General features: G+C 44.6%; 1 long non-coding RNA gene across 1 annotated transcript in view; it reads left to right on the forward strand.

The window, feature by feature from the left end:
• The window catches only part of LOC117282187, a 219,527-nt gene that overhangs the window by 125,538 nt on the left and 77,123 nt on the right, over window positions 1–16,866 (forward strand). Inside the window, exon 2 of the long non-coding RNA XR_004512837.1 lies at window positions 6,358–6,417. This is a non-coding gene — a long non-coding RNA (uncharacterized LOC117282187). The remainder of the gene's footprint in view (window positions 1–6,357; window positions 6,418–16,866) is intronic.

Consider the following 16,866-nt stretch of genomic DNA (forward strand, 5'->3'; position numbering starts at 1 on the left):
TTTGAATCCGTGTAAGTTGATATTCACAGAGTTCGAATATGGACGGTTGAAGGAGTCCTCGGATAAGTAGTGAGCTGCTAGGGGTCCCGGAAGCCAGAAGTTTGGGAAACACTGATTCAGATGAATATCCTGTTTCAAAGTGTTAGCGTAATTTCCTAACGTAGAACATCGTTTGAAATGCAGCTGCACCAGATGTTGTTTTCCCTCCCTCTTAGTGTATAGCGCTGTTTTAATGAAGGCTTCGTTAGATGCGGCTTTCCCTGCTTATAATATCTCTGCACGGACCCCGTAGAAAACACCTTCCCCCAAATTCTTCTACTGTTGCGTGTGGATTCGTTGCCTTGGGAACATATTTGATTGCTTAGGTGCTATTCAGTAACGGGTCTTACTTACTTACTCATGGAGCTGAGCCCTTCTGGAAGAACCGCCAATTCTCCAGCTACTCAAGAATTTCCCAGCATTTTATGGAACTGGCACGTTCATTACCGTGTTCACAAGAGCCCTCCCAGTAACGGGTCTACACGCTACAATATGTATTAGGCCTATATATTTTCCGTTTATTTATCAACGCTGAAATTGGTAGCCCGTGTATGGCCTCAAATAATAGATTGAGTAGTGAATAATAAATTTATTCGAGAGAACCGGGTTGGAAGCTTTGGTTGCATTTTTCAGAGGCAGAAGGGTAGGTCTGCTCTCCTCTGGGATGAGATGAGAGCTACGTTAACTTCAGCCAAAGGAGTGGGCCTCCGGGCCGAGACTTGAACTACGAACTTCCCGAATGCGAAGTAGGAATCCTTACCTCTCGACGGTGACATCCGGTCAGACTTGTTATTATGTGTGACGAACAAGATGAAATACTTTTGGCGGACACTATATTTCGCGGTTTCATTTCGTAGGGTTGTGGTGGGTGCAGTCTCTCGGAACATATAATACGGCATGTGGGGTGATATAAATGAGCCTCCAGCACACTGGGGCTCAGAACTTTACTAATAGCGGCATTAAGAATTCTACTCGCACGTCTTCTCCTTCGATCTCCTGCACCCTCCCCCTCTGCCCCACCCACGGCGCTTGATTAAGCTTATTACGAGGCGCCCGAGAAAGAGGAAGAAGAAGAATAACATAAATTGAAGTAGTGGAAAGAAAGCGCTGGTGTGATTTGTGTCCCGGATGCGAGGCTCAACACATAAACCACACATGTCTCTCCAAAAGACAGAAATGTGTCTACTCTTGCATTCATTAATGGCGCTACAGTCCCTTGTTGGGCCTTGGCCTCTTCTTCAGTTTCTTACGGTAGGATTTCGTGAACGAGTGGTCAGCCCGTCGCAAGGCCACTACCTACACGCAGGACAACACTAAACACAGAATAAACGCACACACAGACATCCATGCCCTGAGTGGGATTCGAACCCACGATTTCAGCGTTAGAGCGCGAGAAGACAGTTTGTGGTGGATGAGATGTGGCCAGATCCGTCTGAAGCGGACACGCAACCGATTTCGCTGCGTAAGACCGACCTTAACTTCGGAGCGAATAGCAGAGAAAGTAACATGGAGCTGATGTACCGCGGGAAGCAGGCATTACAGGAGGCTGGACTGAAATTCGTGATGAGGGCCCGCATAATTTGATCGCGCGACCACAAGGCACGTTGCCTCAAACGGTGACGGGGGTTGTCCGAAATGAATCACCTACGGGACACAGACTACCGTGGTTCTTCTCAGTCCCCCCCCCCGACACATGGCGGGATAGGGGCCTACCTCAAACGAGGCGCAGATCTCTTCCTTTCATGTTCATTTTTTACTGTCATCCTATAATTAGACGCTGTAGGCTGGAGTGCTGACTAACTAACTAGCTCTATGGAGCTGAGCCCTTCTTGAAAAGCTGCCAGTTGTGCAGCTACTCGAGAAACCAAAGGTTCGTTACCGTGTTAACAAGAACCCTCCTCCAGTGCCTATCCTGAGCCAGAACAATCAAGTCCATACCACCCTGTCCTAATTCTCTTAAGATCCGTTTTAATAATATCCACCCACCTACATTTTGGTGTTCTTAGGTGGATCTTTCCTTCTGGCTTTCTCACCAATATCATATACGCATTCCTTCTATCCCTCATTCGTGCTGCATTCCATGCCCATCTCACCCTCCTTGATTTGACCATTCTAATTATACTTTGCGAAGAGTACAAGTTATGAAGGCCCTCGTTGTGCTGTTTTCTCCAACCTCCTGTCACTTCATCTCTCTTCGGTCCAAATATTCTCCTCAACACCCTGTTCTCAAACGCTCTCAGTCTGTGTTCCTCCCTTAATGTCAGAGACCAAGTTTCATATCCATACAGAACCACAGGCAAAATTATAGTTTTGTGTTTCCATCTGGGTCAGAGATTTTTTTGTCTACACGGCGTCCAGACCTAATGTGTACCGGAGTTAATTCCCGAAAGTAAAAAGGCCGGGGAAGAACCTGGCGAACTAACTAACTCTGTGGATAAGATCTAAAAGTTTGTGTTGATGGTACAATTATTATGTTTCTGGACCTTATCCATCGTCCAGTTTTATTGAAGACGCTGCGTTTGGGGGACAGAATCCAGTTTCCGAAACTTTGTGTTTTAAATAAAAACAGGACGATGTTTTGAACAGAAGCAGGACGGTGGATAATGTCCAGAAACATAATAATTGTATTAACGCCACGAGGCTGGTATTTCTTGAGAAGCCGCCAGTTGCTCGGATAATGAAGAACTTCCCGTCATTTTACAGGAACCCGAAAATTCGTTATTATATTCACAGAACCCGCCACTGGTTCCATACCATTCCAAACATGAGTGAAGCCGACTACTCATCTTGCTTAATGCCGAGGTCAAGAATTCATGGGGCTCTACGTCCACAAGAGTAAGTTTCGATGACGTGTTTAATTAAGCACATGGAAAGCTATCTATCTATCTATCTATCTATCTATCTATCTATCTATCTATCTATCTATCTATATCTATCTATTTTTCAGCTTCTTAATCTTTTTGCACAGTCTGTAGTACTCCTTGGACGGAGGATCAGCCCGTCGCAAGGTCGCTGCCTGAACACGGGACAACACAAACACAGAATAAACGCACGCAGACATACGTGTCTCAACTGGGATTCGAACCAAAGATCACGGTGTCTCGGCGGGAGAAAACGTTTCCTGCCTGACACCGCGCGGCTACTGCGATCGACTACAAGGAAAAGTAGACCCCTTAAATAAAGGCCTCTTGAAATATTACTCACTTCTGTCCCCATATGAGGCCGCCTTGCACGACGGCGCAGTTAAACAGGCCCTAACCAAGGCAACAGCAACAGATCTCAACTGAGATGATCCCTTTTTATTGAGAATACCTGCTTTATGGGTTATTATGATAGCGGTCCCGGCCGGCTGTTCCCCGGGCTTGCGCGCAAACTCTGTTATGTGTTTACAGAAACGTGACTTTTTGAGCTGCTTTTTATTTTTGGTAATATATTTCTCTTCCTGCGGATTTTATGAGGAGAGACTTTAATAACGGAATACGCAGTAAGGTTAGGATTTCTGTAGCTACTTGAAAAAGAAGAGAGATAAAAACAAAAGTAAGGAGCAGAGTCGCCACAGTTTAATAAATGAAACAAAGCGGCCGCATGAGATGAATTTCTTCGCTTAGACCTCTCTACCCGCATCTAGCGGCGTGACGTCACATTGGTTTGGGGTTCCTGCGAAGGAATTGGGCGAAATCTGTCTATTTTCTGTTCCCCACAGGTGACTGGATTAGATCGAGTAGTATGGCATGAACTGTCTTAGCTCACTCGAACGCTAAGATCGTGGGTTCGAATCCTACTCAAAGTATAGGTGTATGTGTGCGTTTATTCTGCGCTTCTGTTGTCCTGTGTGTAGGAGTGGCCTTGCAATTGTTTGATCACTTGTCCAAGGAGTCCTACCGTCTGTGCAAGAGTCTCTCTAAAGAGATTTCGAAACTGAAGAAGAGGCCTGGACCCAACAGGTTTACAGACCCATTGATAGATGGGTGGGTGGAAGGACGGACGGAGAGACAGACAGACATATATATTATAATATTTGCGTTGTGAGTCGCTACAACAATGTAACACACCTTACCGCAAAAAGTGGCACAGTGACGATAGTTTTACTGAGAAAATGCCGTATGTAAGCCGCGGGCGAATGTCCCTTGTGCTGCATCCGCTTGTCTTTGTTTCTGTTGCGAGTGTGACGCTGTTGCATCAGCGGCAGGATTGGTCGAAGAAGATGAATTCTTGAAGACGTTAAGATTTATAGAAATTTTACAGTGAGCAGTGCTTCGTGTCACTCAGCAAGTTAGTTCATGCAGTGACAATTGCGTGGCATGGAGGTTCGTGGTTCAAGTCTGTCTCGTGGTACTGGCTAAATTAGCTTAGGCTTTTCATGACTTTTCTCAGCCCCTATAATCAAATTCAGTGGGAATTCTTTGCGAAATTCGAAATGAAGATTTGCTTTCGCGTTCTGTACAATCCAATATTTGCTGCGAACCAACAATTCGACGCCGCACAGACGGGCTAATTTGACGGCGTGGCTAAATTAGCTGAAAATAAATCAAATGCTTCCGCCCGTTTGAACGCAATAGTAGGGGGTTTATATATTGTGAATCATTCAGTGCAATTTCTTTTTTATGAGAGTCCTTTGTGGCAACGCTGTAAATACTGGTCGGCGTTAGTAATATACAGAGCCCGCATCTGCCTACTGCAGTAACATATAGATGCGTCATTCTGTGAAAATCAATTATAGACAATTACATATTAATTTAGAACGCATCCTCTGTGGGGAATGATTACTGTTCTCACAGTGTATGAAATTCATACGGGCTGCAAGTTGAGGAAGTTACTGGCAAAAGTAATCAATATTAATGTACTGCATTCATTCATGGCTCTACAGCCCTTTGTTGGGCCCCATTTTTCTCTCTTTTTTAGATTCTTAATCCTATCCACATTTGATAGGACTCCTTTGACGAACGATCAGCCCATCGCAAAGGCCGCTACCTACGCACACAGACATCCATGCTCAAGACCGCAGCGTTCGGCGGGCGAAGGCCGTTCATGCCTGAGACTGCGCAGTCACTCTGATGGCTGATGTACTGAATACCTTTCGCAAAACACAGCAGATTTTTACATATTCCTTATTAGATGGGGTCTCAAGTTTTTTACGTCGCAGATCGGTGAAACTGCAAGTGGTTCTACCAAGCACCAGTCCCACGTTATATATTCATAGCAAAATAAATGATTACGTTTATAGTAAAAGGCTGTAGATGTGTGCAGTGACCAGGTACACGTCACAGGGTGTTCACTGCTAGGAGTTATACATGACGCGTTCTTACCGCCCTTGATCTTCAAATCCTTTCGTACATAAAATTAAATAGTGTAACGGAGAGATGAAAGCTCTGAAATTACTCAGCTTTGGGTTACTATAGCAACAAGCTAATAAAGCGTCAACACAATGCATGAATGTCAATTATGGAGCGGGTCACGAAAGAACGAGCAGTTATTTGTTTGTGTGTCGTGTGTATTCTATGAGCATTTATAATAATAGTTTGATGCTGATATATGAAGTGTCGAAAAACCATGCTTTTGAAGCACCTCTAAACCAATTTCTGCTCTATAAATGAAATGGTTTCTTATTATCTGTGCGTGTTATTCGTGGGAGATAGGCTTAAACGTCAGTTTTGACGTATAATTCGGTAACATGTGCGACGGAAGTGACGTAACAGGAAAGTTAATAGCACGAAATTTATATGAGAAACGGTTGTTATGCCAGGTAAAAGGTTAAAATGTCCCTGTGTTTAACTAATTAAGCATTAGGCCATGAAAGCGTATGGGGGCGTGGGTGTATAGGTCCACATTTTCTTGATCTCGACATTTGTTGGATGTGAATGTTCAGATTCACGTCCTGCCGCGTTATGTCCGGGGAAATACCCGCGGTACCCGTTCGCTAGGGGGTTGGGTGGACCCCAGAGCCAGTCTGGACGCTGCTGATTTATGCCAGGAACTTAACAAGAAACGGACGTGAAATTCTGTAATTCCGAAATTGCTTTATTTTAGATAAACCAGATACTAAGAACTGCGAGGAATGCGCCGTCATAATAAAGAGCTACTGAATTCACGTGGAGCCACTCTACTGTTGCCTGATGCTCATACAAATGGGTGAGCAGTCAGTGTGAAGGCCTCTCTGTTCGGCGCACTGGTAAAGCGATGGACAAGTGTATCAATGTGGGTGGAGGCTACGTCGAGAAACGAATGTTTCTTATTTCCCAGGTTCGAGTATCACATGTTTTACGTCTATTATCCTTTTGTGACCTATTTACTGAGTCTCCCTTGTGTTTATTGTTGCAGATGTGCTTGTATGAAAGAGCATGATTCTACGTCAGCTCGTGTCCGACAGCAGCTGCTGAGGTAAGAAAAATGCTAATTATCTACATTTGTGGTATAGACATTCATAAATCAATAACTGCCAATATTGTGTGTACGTATATGCATCTTGAGACATTTCCTGAAGTCAGATTGCTTGCAGGCCTCTTCTGAAACATCTGTTTTGTCATATAGTGACTCCAGTAATACTGTGTAGTGTAGTGTAACCGTTTAAAAGTGGTACCCTACTCTTACAAAGACAAAGCGGGAGAAGTCATGGGGGCTGGGGGAGGGGCATGGGAAGCCTGGGCTGGGGTACCTTAGTTTTGTAAATTGAATTTAAGCAGAACCATAACAGTGCTCACTAGCCTGGGAGTCCATGAAAAATATAGTTATTTGGTTTTGCACAATCAGTCTTCTTGAAGCAATGGAGCCAAGGACAGCGGAATTCTCATTTTAATAATAATAGAAAAGAAGTTTGGGGCCCTACAGAGCAAGTATTTAAATTCAGATTAATTTAAATGTGGTGGGCTGCACGAGAAACACACAGTAACAACTTCGAAATTGGGGTTACCTCGGTGTTTGCATGAAGGCAGAATGAAATTAAGAAAACGTGTCTCGAGACGGCCAATTCCAGGACCTCCTTTATTAATAATGTGGCATTCCTGCTATCCAGGGTCCTTGATGTATGTTGGTGGATAATATTAAATGGATCTTAGAAAGATACGTGGTATAGATTTGTTTGATCTGGCTGATACGGACCAGTGGAGGGATCTTGTGAACACGGCAATGAACTTTCGGTTTCCAAACAATGTTAGGAAATTCTTGAGTAGTTTGTAAAACTGGCGGCTTCTCAAGATGGGCTTTTCTTCATGAAGTTAGTTAGTGTTAACATTACACTGTTCGCCATGGAAAAACATGCACTGCATTGTGCAGAAAGCAGAATCAAATGGGGGGACATGCGTGCTGTAGGCCTACTCTGAACTTCATCTGTCTATGTACAGTGTGTGTTCCACGGTTAGTTTCAGCAGTTCTCAGTATATGGAGCTGTTAACACATACCGGGAACGCGTACTTAACTTCATACTGAGTTTACTTGTTGTGTGTTTAACGATGGTCTCAGTATTTTACGCTCTGTGGCATCGACTGACAGCATGATACTGACTCACGAATTGGAACGGACGTGGCGGAGAAAGATAGCGGTTTATTTTGGGTTAGGCCTACTGCTCCGGCATTCAACTGGAGGGACTGAGAAAATGGAGAGCACCTTAGGATATTTGGTGTCCCGGCCGAGGTTCAAACCTGGCAATTCCTCGTTAAGACTCAAGAACATTACCTCTGAGCCAGTTTGAGCGTCGTGCCATGAAATAAAGTGCGTCACAAAATTGGGCAGGTTTTCCGTACAGCCATTTCTTGGAGTTCTAATACAGGGTATTCCAGGAAGAAAAGTCAACATTCTGGGAGATAATAGTCGGTTATTCTAAGCAAAAAAGTGTATATGTTCATGTGTCCTACTCCAAACAGTTTCCGAGATAGAGCTATTTCACTGCACAGTTCCAAAACTGTTGATAAGAAAGCGATATTACGTACTGTCCCTCTTGTTCAAGTGACGAAGTACGTACAGTTTACCTAGTATAATACGAATTCATTTTCGAAAATTCACCGTCAACATCAATGCACTTTGCAACTCGTGTGAGGACATGGCGTGTTGCTCGTCTGTACAGTCGTACAGTGTAACTGCGCAGTGAAATAGCTCTATCTGGGAAACCGTTCGGAATAGCACACATGTAGAATGACCCTAGACTAGGACCTCCCAGAATACTGACCTCTCCTCCGGGAACACTCTGTATAACTCAGTTTGCTGTCCGCTTGAAAGCCCGTCTCTAATTGTATAAGTGCAGAGTGTATTGCGTTATGAGCTATGTCCAGTGTTGTGCCATTAAGGAGCACTGCCTTCACCAGCCCTTAGGGTGGTAATCATTTCCTAGAAAACGGACGATGGGATTGGCGAACTTCATGGAGCTGAACCCTTCTCGAGATGTCGCAAATTTTGCAGGTACTCAACTTTCCAGCACTTTATGGAACCCGAAGGTTCATTACCGTCTTCCACAGGCCCCTGTCCTGAGTCAGGTCGATCCAATTCATACAACATAATAACTTTCTAAGATCCATTTTAATATTGTCCACTCGCCTACGTCTTGGTCTTCCTAGTGGTTCTTTCCTTCTGGCTTTCCCATCAATGTGCCATATGGAATTTTCTGCTCCCCTATTAATGAAGGTGTTACGTTATTTTGTCTTATACTTATTCTTTGTTTGTTTCTGTTGTCTTTGTTCGCATTCACGACAGGCAACGATTTGACTTTATTGCGGAAGAGCGAGATTCTTATCTCGCCCGTTATACCTCCCCTCGTGGCATATGCTAAAATAGTACATTAAAATAGGCCACGACATTCTCATTCTTACCAAATCATTCACTGCCATCATATTGTTCAACATTTTTTAGCACCAGGTACCAATGGCGTTGCTGAATGAACCAACCATTCCACGGTTCCCCATTCAGAGCAACATAATGAAGCCATCTATGTAGAAGTGATATAGATGACTGTGCAACATAGAGTTACATTACGACTGGCGGTTTACCGCCCATCAGTTCGTCTTGGCGACAAGCCCCTTGATACTCACGACCAATAACGTTTTCTTCAACTGAACTCTTGCAGTTGTAGTCTTTATGTAACATCACCCTGACGAGAAGATGAATCTATCGTTTACAATTGTTGCTGGTCCTCGCCAGCGCAGTCATTCTCAGGTTCGAGTCCAGCCGGACTCATGACCCTATTTTACTGTCTCAGATTCGAGACTCCCCCAACCTGGAGGGCAGGTCCCCGTATTTATATCCCACAGGAACAGGGTGGCCCGATTATACCCCTAGTCACTGGGTTTGCACTCCACTAACCTGTGCAACATGCATAATTTCATGGGAAATGTGGTGTGCCATACCACGAAATGAAGTTGGTTACGTCACGGCTATTTCTTCCAGTTATTTGCCCCTTCGTAGACAGTCCTGCGTAGAGCATAGCGTTATGATTTCCGTTTTTTTTTTATTTTTGCTTATTATTAGTGTGGTGAGACTGGCCTACTGTACCAGCCCCAGATGATAGGTGAGGGTGACTGGAGCAGTTGGTGGAATGAATATTTGCAGGGGAAACTGAAGTACTCGGAGAAAAACTGTCCCAGTGCCACTTTGTCCGCCACAAATCCACAAATCCCACATGACCTGATCAGGGTTCCAATCCGAAGGGCTCCATCCTGGGCTATGACACAGCAGACGATTCCAACTGAGTGACGTAGCCTGTCCTATTCCCTGTGTCAGTTGCTCTGGTATAGGTATTTCCTTTCTGCTAAGTTGAACGAAGTCGTAAGGAAGAACATTCAGTACGGAGTGAGAGGAGAAAAAGAAGAGATAAGTACATTTAGGTCTCTTTAACAGTTTTCTAGTTCCTATCCGCGTTGCGGTTTGCCTCTCCCCTTCCCCTCCACAGTGTGCCCTGTGCCGTGAGTGTCCGAAGGTGCTCCTCACATCTGCCACTGGTGGCTTTTATTCTGAAATTCCTCGCGACAGGAAAGCAGACAGTACTTGCGAGGGCGGTACGGGGCGCGGCCATATTGCAGACAAACAAAAAGTTACAGCACTAATAGCATTAGAGGTTTGTTTTGAAGAAGGGCTCAGTTACGTAACGACTCAGATATGAGCGCAGGTACGGGGGTGGGTTACTAGGCAGCTGCCTCCCCATCCTGCATGTTTGGTACAAATAAGAGAAATATCTGATAAATTTAACTCTGTGATTAATTAATTAAGCCGTGTGCCATGAAGACATGTGGGAGTAGAGGCATAGCTCTGCTATTCTTGACACGGCACTAAATCGAGGTGAGTGGTCAGTTTCACGCCCTGGCCACTCTATCCCTGGAAAAGGGCTTCCAGTATCATTCGGACAGGACAGTGTGTGTGGGACATGGTCTGGTTACTGTGGAATAGAGAAAACTTTGAAAACATAAGGAAATATATAGGATATTAACAACAGAGGATCAGGAACAAAGTCTGTGGTGTCATTTGTTTTCAGCAATCGGACCCACGGCTCTACTGTTATCTGTAAGAAATTTCTTAAATAATATAAACGTACAAGAGAGAGTCAGTAAATAGGTTCACAAATGGAAGCAAAATAACTGTGGTGGACGTAGTAGGTTTCCTGTATGTATCACTAGGTAGCAGCACAGTTCAGCTTCATGACAGTCTAGCTAGAAGACGCGCATGCGCAAGTTCAGAGGCTGGTTTCAGTAGTCAAAATGAGGACCGCGCTTGATGAGTTTAATGCCGAAGAGCAACTTTCTGTTGTGCTTTTTTTTCTTGACAAAAAGACTCTGTTTGCGGTGGGAAGTGTTTGTCGCGCAAAGCGGTTCGCAACTGGATCCAGAAGTTCTCATAAGGACGTTCGAAAGTCGCAGATGATGCCCGACCGGGTGCGGAAGTGCCTGAGACAACAGTCAGAAGACTTCTGTGTGCTGGTTCCTGCGCACTGGTAAAGCGATGGGACAGGTTTATCAGTGTTGATGGGGAATATGTCGAGAAATTGATGTTTTTTCCAGGTTCGAACATCACAAGTTTTACGTTTTCTGTCAGTTTGTGACCTATTCATTGACTCTTCCTAATAGTACAGGTCTTAATTCCTTCCGCGATATGTACGTTTATTATTTTTTTCCGCTGGATTCTACCAAATGCTGACTTCAAACATTAAAGTGTAAACACGTTTCGAATAATTAGCGTCATACTACAGGTGGACGCCCATGGACACAGTTGATACCTTCCGGTCTTTATGTTTCTTGCCTACATGTCTGCACGGGGCTGTCCCTAGCTCAAATTAGTGGATAATAGAAAATATTGAATTGGAAAGCATGTGGAAGTACAGACCGAGGCTTCTTTTAGGACACTGTTCATACACTTGCCTGGAGAGAGTGAGGAAGACAACTAAAACTTCATTCATGACAATCGGCGTTCCAGCCGAATTGGAACCGACATCTCGCTAACACAAGTGAGAAGCGTCCCAGCTTCAGCCGTCTTGCTCGCTAGCCTATCTGTTGAGGCGATNCGTGCCGAGATATTATAACAGGACAAATGAATCAGTTAAGTGAAGATTTGAATGTTGAGCGAGTGGGTCAGTCAGAGGACTGCTGCCGTTCTGTCATTGTGAGCTTCTGTTATGAGAAGCTGGTAGCTTAGGGGACACTGAGTAAGGGGAACGTCCGCCACTGGAAGCCGCTGCCAAGGAACGGCTAGTGGAGATTTACCATACTGACAACATTAGTCTTGTGTGACAGTTATTTATAAATTGTAGTCACGAGTTGTGTGTTATGGAGTTCAGTATATCCGATTACAAATCCAACCCCCGTCTATATTTACACTCCATGCACGTGACAATATACTAGCCTAAATTCAGGATATTTCTGTAGCGTATATCGAGACAACGTTTTTAACTCCGATGTATATTTTCTGCTTTCATCGTTCTGTCACATCATTTGTTGAGGTTATTCTACAATTTCGGCGTATATTTTAGCCTCTATCTTCAGAATGAGTAAGGTGGGAGTAGGATATAGGACGCATAAGGAGTAAAATGCTGGGGATAAGCCGCGCGGGTTAGACGGAGAGCGTGTATGCGTTTTCATGTCCACTGTCAAGTAATTACAGCACGCTCTTGTGAAGTCTCTGAAATGAGAGGAAGAAATTTCGGCCGAAGGGAAGGTTTAAATTGAGCCATCCTATGCAGCAACTTGTGAATCAGCTTGTAGCAGACGACCTTCCCTGGAGCAGAGCCACTTCGAAAACGGGGCTCATGATTACATCGCGTTCCTATCTGCAGGTGGAGACACCTCCCATTGTGTTTCCGGGATCTGGTTCTCATTGTCTTTCGAGCAGAATCTGCAGGTTTCCCGCGCAGTATTCTCTTAAATTTTATTGCAACTGAAGAAATATTGCTTATTAATTTAACGTACACACAAAAACGCAAATACAAAGCGGTTCATTTGCTTCTCCTTAGCCTCGACAACAGGTCAGCTTGACGTCCTGGCCGTCTTACTTCCTAGAAACGGGGTTTAAATTGATATTTTAATTTAGTGAATAATTACACGACGTAACAAGTAGCTATAGCGCTATCGCTAATTCACGCGCTCTATAATTCACTACAGCACGTACTGAGTCTTCTCAGTCTGCTGTCTCTTCACCGGTCGTTGCCTGGTGATGGATTCCAACAACGTCCTCTGCTTCCTTTCACGTTCTTACCGGCTGTCGAGTGTCCCACAACTGACTCATTCAAAGCCAAATATACTCGTATGTTACGACCGACGGTTAGTCGGTCAGTCTGTCTTGGTGTGAAGTAGTCATGTGGTGCCACGAGACCAGATTTTCATTACTGTCAGACAGCTGTGGTTTCTTGCTGTAAGGCTCTCTCTCTGATGAGAGGACGGATGTATCGCCTAAAATTGCAACTGACCCTCGTCAGCCCATTCTCTGATCCGATTCCCGCGGGACTTATGACCATATTTTAATGTCTCAGGTTCGATACTCCCAAACCCCGAAATGTTCTCGCAAGGATATGGCGGAGGCATTCCTTAAAATGTAGATGTCGTCTAACTCATTGTTTCAGTTGTCCTGCCTATAACTTGTCGGCAAGGACCGCTCAGAAAACATCATTACTCTGTTGTTTGAGGTCCGCTGCCTAGCAACGGTCGCGTATTCCCCGGTCGCCGTAAATTTATAATCCTGTGCCATGTCTGGCCACCTGTTCTATAAGTGTGTACTTAAAATACCTTTGTACGGAACACGCGGTAGCGTAGTTGGTCGAGGCATTGTGCTACAAGCCATAAGGTCGCTGGTTCGATTCCCGATAAGGTCTTCCGGCTGCACGTTAGGCCTTTTATATACGAAAGATTACAAAGCATCAAGTACGGTGCGATATTTTCATTTTTTTTTATTTTTCGGCACGGCGGCCACTGATTTGCCTATTGTACCTGCCCCGGGCGATTATGATGATGAAGAATTTGGTGGAATGAAGACTGGCAGGGGAAACCGAAGTACTCGGAGGAAACCCGTCCCAGCCCCACTTTGTGCACCACAAATCCCACTTGACCAGACCCGGGCTCGAACCGCCGTCGCGGTGGGAAGCCAGTGACTAACCGCTTGAGCTATAGCGCGGCCGTTCATTCATATTCAGTGGATAGAATTTGAAGGAGGAAGTAACCGCATATCTGAATATACTGTACCAGAATTTGGCCGGCGATACTGAAGGAATCCAATAGATTCTTTAATCCGAAAGGCTGGAAACTGACGAAATTCGATCTGGATATATTCCGACTACAACTCCAGGGCATTACGGCTGCAACAGCCTCACCTCTATTCGATGGTCTTCATAACTGTTTATGATATTTAGTGTGATGATGGAGGCAGAAGCTGTCTCCGAAACATTCTACTTATCAGGACTGACGCTACTGATATCCTAACAGAATGCTGCTCTACTTATATCCCCAGGGGCTCCGGGGGGGGGGTAGAGGTGACACGCAAAATACCTGCCCCTCCCCACACCTTGCATCTAGTTTTAAAACAAAACTCAAATTAGACGGAAGGCACAGCGCCCTCCCAAAATGTAAACATTGTAGAGATGAATAGGGGATTGAACGAAAGCCCTGTATACCTGATGATGGCCTCAATAGGCCGAAACATGTAGTACATGCAGACACATGGTGTGTTTTAAATATTAATTACACGAATTTTATGCACCAGAAGTTCTGCCTCTCGCGGTGTATCTTGTAGTAATGAAGGCCGTTTGAATCTTCGAGTCCCTTAGCAACGGCAGGTAAGGGGAATCTGTTTTAATTAAGTTACACTCCCCCCCCCCTCCTTCCAGCTGGCTGCAGAGTCCACGTAACAAATTTATCGGTTACACGGCGGTAGCATTTCATGCAAGGATGCCTTCCTCACGACCTCGCATCATTCAAGGCATTTTTTTAAAACACGTATGTGATTCTTGCCGAAATGTTTTGGGGGGTTCGCATTATTTCGAATTATTGGCATAAAGCGAAACTTTATTAATATAATTGATTTCACACTATTTCAAATTCGTATAAAGCGCGACCGCATTGAATTTCTGTTTGCCTGAGACACCTTCAGTGTTGTCTGTTTAGGATATCAGTAACTAACTGACATAAATTCGGTGACCAAAATAGAAATTTGACAGCAGGCGGAGAAGTATTCAGTCCTTTGTGAAGCACAAAATGTCGTTAGTGCTCACAACAGTCCAACACTGGATCCAATCCTTAGCCATTTTAATCCAGTCCATACATTTACCGTGTTGCTTATTAACGGTGACGTTTGCTGATATCTGTGGTTAAAAGTTTCATAATTAAGGGCCTTACTTTCATACTTACTTACTGAGAGCTCAGCCCTTCTGGAGGAGCCGCCAATTCTGCAGCTAGTCAAGAACTTCCCAGCATTTTATGGGACCCCAAAGTTCATTACCGTGTTCACGAGAGCCCTCCTGGTCCCTATTCTGAGCCAGATCAATCCAATCCTACCATCCCATCCTATTTTTCTAAGATCCATTTTTATATTGTTCACCCACCTACGCCTTGGTCTTCATAATGGTCTCTTTCCTTCTGGCTCTCCCACCATTATTCTATATGCATTCCTCTTAGTCCTTATTCGAGCTACATGCCCTGCCCATCTCATCTTCCTTGACTTGATCATTTTAATTATACTTGGAGAAGAGTACGATTTATGAAGCTAATTAAGGGCAACGCGATGATAATGTATGGCGACGTGGAAGTATACCTCCAGGCATTCTGCACAGTCCCCGGCTGCTTTACCTCCCGGAACTTATTTTATGTGTTGGGTGGACCCCAGAGCCTGTCTGAACATCTTGAAAAGGAGGAAACGTCTTATCTTGACTCGAACCCTGAACCCCTGGTTATCCAGTCCGTATCACTCATACTGACTGAGCTCTTTCCAGTGTTAGCTGTTTGTAATGCTCTGCTGCTCCTGTTGACACCAATAAGGAGCTCCCTAAAGGTGACGTGAACACTGGACTCCAACCTTCTATAAAGAAATTCGATAACCCCCTCTGGCTTGAGTCCACACTTTTTCCCTGCGTTTGTTTCTTGCTGTGAGGTGTTCGGTGATCCCATATCGAATCGCAGATTCGTCGCGGTCATCCACATGTAATTTTCAGTAGCAGCACTCAAAGTCAGACCAAAGCCACTGTGCATAATGCAGTTTGCTGCTACAGTGCTTGGAAACTGAAGCTGACCCCAGTCACTCCTTCCGACGTATTGTCACGTGTGTGGTGACGGATATTAGGTGATTGCATTTATTGAATCTTATACATTCGCACTACTCGGAATTATAGGTAATTAAGGCGCTGTTACATTTCACCGTGGACCACGAACTAGGGTTCTCGGCCTTCACTAGTCGTATACTGGCAACGGAATCATAACAGTCTCACTGTCACTTGAAATCACACGCGTAGTCTTCTTCTAACAGCCTAATTCTCTTCTTGACACTACTCCGCCAGCCTGGGAGTTACTGGAATGGACTGACTTGGTTGGTGAATGAGCCAGGCGGAGAACTGCTGCAGTTCAGTCGTTGTGAGAAGCTGGTTAGCTGAGGCACGGGGATAGTTCGGGAACCCAGAGAAAGGAGAACGTCCGCTGTTGGAAGCCGTTACCAGACAACGACTGGTGAAGACACAGCAGACTGAGAAGGCTTAAATGTGTGCTGTAGCGAATTGCACAGTACGTCAATTAGCAATAGCGTTAGCGGTACTTCTAGATATGAGTTGTACGCGTAAGTGTTCAGTAAATCGTATTATCAATGCAAACCCCGTCTATAGTCACTCATACACGTGACAACATTTTACATCTTCATTTCTCATTCTGTCCCGTAAATTCTTTCCAGCAATAAGCTGAGAAATCTCAGGCACGGCGGTTTCGCTTACTTTTCGTGCTCCTTTCCTCATATTACGACTTTAGTTCCCGAAATGTAAGCTCGGCTTAACTTTTGTATTGTGTTCTTGCTGACTGTTTCATGCTGGTTCCTTGTCTGGCTTACTTTTCGAGCCTGAAGATAGAGGCGACATATCCATCCGAAACGTAAATTGGCTCTCACACAACTACACGGCGTCATATCCCAGAAAAGAGAACTCTTCGTAACCAGGGCTGTGAGGAACTCAAACTCAGGATACTATTTCGATACTATGACCATTTATAACTAGGTCTAGTTGTGACACCGTTTTTTGTATACCCCTTTTTTCGCTTTTTGTTTTCTAATACATTTTGATTATACATCTCAGACACTCGAGTTAACCCATAATTGCTCCCTGCAAACTGCAACAGAATCTGTCCATCAGCCAATCTCGCATGTGCGAGTTCTTGTTCCTTCGAAATGTCAATTTATTCC

Source organism: Cryptotermes secundus, unplaced genomic scaffold (assembly GCF_002891405.2).
Source record: "Cryptotermes secundus unplaced genomic scaffold, Csec_1.0 scaffold5, whole genome shotgun sequence".
In the NCBI taxonomy this organism is placed as follows: domain Eukaryota; kingdom Metazoa; phylum Arthropoda; class Insecta; order Blattodea; family Kalotermitidae; genus Cryptotermes; species Cryptotermes secundus.